Source organism: Scomber japonicus, chromosome 9 (genome assembly GCF_027409825.1).
Source record: "Scomber japonicus isolate fScoJap1 chromosome 9, fScoJap1.pri, whole genome shotgun sequence".
In the NCBI taxonomy this organism is placed as follows: domain Eukaryota; kingdom Metazoa; phylum Chordata; class Actinopteri; order Scombriformes; family Scombridae; genus Scomber; species Scomber japonicus.
This window is the reverse complement of record NC_070586.1, coordinates 23,736,580-23,740,030: the sequence shown is the minus strand read 5'-3', so window position 1 is coordinate 23,740,030 and position 3,451 is coordinate 23,736,580. Positions and strand designations below refer to the sequence as shown.

At 44.5% G+C, this 3,451-nt stretch overlaps 1 long non-coding RNA gene across 1 annotated transcript; it reads left to right on the top strand.

Annotated features, from left to right (window-relative positions):
* The first annotated feature begins 1,285 nt into the window (after positions 1-1,285).
* Positions 1,286-2,799, top strand: LOC128365056 (uncharacterized). Its single transcript, XR_008321794.1, has 4 exons — positions 1,286-1,305; positions 1,861-1,960; positions 2,185-2,249; positions 2,410-2,799. It is a non-coding gene; the product is annotated as an uncharacterized LOC128365056 (long non-coding RNA).
* Positions 2,800-3,451: the final 652 nt, after the last annotated feature.

Here is a 3,451-nt window from a genome sequence, read left to right as displayed (position 1 = left end):
TGTTGTTGCTGAACCGCTACAGTCAAAGTCAGCTGTGGAGATTTCCGCTGCAGTAACTGCCAAGTTTTACATGTTTGGCATGGTCAGCAAAATCATAACTGACCAGGGGAGGGAGTTTGTGAATGAGGTATGATAAATACAATATTAGATAAACCGTGATCATCTTCATAGCTGCAGATCATTCATGTATTGTTTTTCTATTCAGTCGATGCTTACAGACTTTGTTGTATTGCTCTTGTATACATATTTACAGCTCAACAAAGAGATCTTCACACTGCTAAACATGATGATGTGGTCCTGTTGGCTTCATCAGACCGTGACCTCCTCGGTTCGCAGCCAAGTGTGAAGCGGCCGGGATGGGAATCAGCACCTCCAAATCTGAGTCCATGGTCCTCAACCAGAAAAGGGCGGAGTGCACTCTCCGGGTCGGGGATGAGATCCTGCCCCAAGTGGAGGAGTTCAAGTACCTCGGGGTCTTGTTCACAGTGAGGGAAGGATGGAGCGTGAGATCGACAGGCGGATCGGTGCGGCGTCTGCAGTAATGTGGACTCTGCACAGATCCGTCGTGGTGAAGAGAGAGCTGAGCCGAAAGGCAAAGCTCTGGATTTACCAGTCGGTCTTGGTTCCTACCCTCACCTCTGGTCATGAGCTTTGGGTAGTGACTGAAAGAACAAGATCGCAGGTACAAGCGGCTGAAATGAGCTTCCTCCGTAGGCTGGCTGGGCTCTCCCTTAGAGATAGGGTGAGAAGCTCAGTTATCCGGAGGGAGCTCGGAGTAGACCCGCTGCTCCTCTGTGTTGAGAGGAGCCAGATGAGGAGGCTCGGGCATCTAATCAGGATGCCTCCCGGACGTCCACCGGTAGGAGACCCCGAGGAAGACCCCGGACACGCTGGAGAGACTATGTCTCTCGGCTGGAACGACCTGGAAGCGAGGATGAGGACAATCACAGACCTCAATGAAAAGGTAGTGAGGCACAAAGCTCATGTATTGAAGTTGTTGTATTTTTGTGTTTCATGTTATTTACTTTATTTGTGGCTTTGGCCAATAGCTTCTTGCCAACATAGAAAAGGCCCAGGAGAAGCAAAAGAGCTGTTACGTAGCACGCAAAAGGAAGCGCTGCAAAACAGTAGAAATTAACACAGGTGATGACATTCACCTTTTCAGGCATGGCCTGAAACATATGCATCAAGGCCCCTACAAAGTCCTTGATATGTCAGAAAATGGCGTGGCCACCATCCAAAAGAACACTGGGTCCTTGCAGAAGGTGAATGTCGATCGCCTGAGGCCGTACTACAGACAGAAACGTAAGTGTTTTCAGTATACTGCTAAACTGTTGGTGTGGCCATTGTTCCATTCTCCACTCTTGGTAACAACCTGATTTGGTAGTTTGTACTTTGTCTATGGGATCAATGCCCAACTTCAATTTCTTGTCTTACTTCAGATTGACAGTCTAGAGGACTGTCTAGGAGAGAGTGATCAAATCTGAGCTGGACATCTACGCCAAATACAGTAAAGTCATCCTCATCATCCTCCTCAAGTACCTGCCTCCCCATCTACGACACCCTTTCAGTCTCCACTCTCGGTAAGAGCCTGATGTCAGTAGTTTGTACTTTGTCTGTAGGATCAACACAATACTTCACTTATTTCCATCTTCTTGTTGTCTTAATTCAGATTGACAGTCTAAAAGACTAGGAGAGAGTGATCAAGTCTGAGCTGGACATCTATGGCAAACACAATAAAGCCAATTGTGTTTAAATGACACCTGTTCTCGGTAAGAAGCTGATTAGGTAGTTTGTACTTTCTCTGTGGGATCAATGCCTAACTTATCTTATTTTCAATTTCTTGTTGTCTTATTTCAGATTAACAGTCTAAAGGACTGTGTAGGAGAGAGTGATCAAATCTGAGCTGGACATCTACGTCAATTGTGTTTAAATGACATCGTTCCAGTCTCCACTCTCGGTAAGAAGCTGATTTGGTAGTTTGTACTTTGTCTGTGGGATCAATGCCTAACTTCAATTTCTTCAAAAAACTTCTACTACTTCCAACAAATAACAACTACCCAAGTGAGAATGATACAAGAATTAACATTTGAACACAAAGCTTGAAGTAACATTTCACCTTGTATTCAACAACCATTTTTCTAACATTTCTTTTCTTTCAACACTGACGGCATCAATGACAAGAGGTGCAGTTCCAGGGAAGGAAGCTCTTGAGAGGAGAGTGCAGCATCCCAACACAAGACACTGAGGTAAAGTTAACTAGTATGAGGTAGAACTGCTGCTTAATTTGTTTTATTAACTGTAATATCTACTGAGTGTGTGGACACATGTTTAAAAGACAGTGCCATATAGTTTCAAGTTTACTATAATATCTGTTGTACTAATATCTTTATTTTTGTGCAATTTCAGGAAAAGATGAAGATGATCGGGAGACTGCACTGTTGACAATCATCCTTCTGCCTTAAGCACCTACATACCTGTATGCTCCAGATTCAGATTGCTTCAGTCTTTCTCTCTCTCTTTCTCTATCAACCCCAACCGGTCAAGGCAGATGGCCGCCCACCTAGAGCCTGGTTCTGCCTGAGGTTTCTTCCCGTTACGGAGTCGCCAAGTGCTTGCTCATGGGGGGAATGTTGGGTCTCTTTAAATTAAAGAGTACAGTCATAACTTATGTCCATCCATCCATCTTCTTCCGCTTATCCGGGGTCGGGTCGCGGGGGCAGCAGCCTAAGCAGGGAAGCCCAGACTTCCCTCTCCCCAGCCACTTCGTCCAGCTCTTCCCGGGGGATCCCGAGGTGTTCCCACGCCAGCCGAGAGACATGGTCTCTCCAGCGTGTCCTGGGTCTTCCCCGGGGTCTCCTACCGGTGGGACATGCCCTGAACGCCTCACCAGGGAGGCGTCCGGGAGGCATCCTGATTAGATGCCCGAACCACCTCATCTGGAACTTCTTATGTGATTACATAAAATTGTCTTTACTTGAATATGTGCACAATTTTTCATATAGCTATGTACATACATGTGTCTTTAGTTTCCTCCATTGTTTATATTCATTTTTTAAAGCATGTGGTTAAAATTCAAGATTTAAATTCTTTGACAGTACTGTTTAAGCTCTGTCTTTTGTTTTTCCATCTCTGACATCAATTTGATGGAAACACATTTTTGTATCTTTAGATTAAAATGTTTGGTTCATGTTCAAAATGGAATCCTTTGGTCCTTCAAAGTTATAAACTAAAAGTTAACAAACTTTCAGTATTGGCTTGAGCATTCATTCATTTGAAATGGTCTTGTAATAGTGTGTCAAACAGAGGCATGCATACCACAGTTTAAATATCTGTCTGCATCAAAACAACAGCTGAGGAAGTCCATCAGGTGAGTGGAGGAGCTGTGACAGAACTAGAGAGGGTGGTACCTGTGTCTATAACAAAGTATAAAAGAGTGCACATCACACAT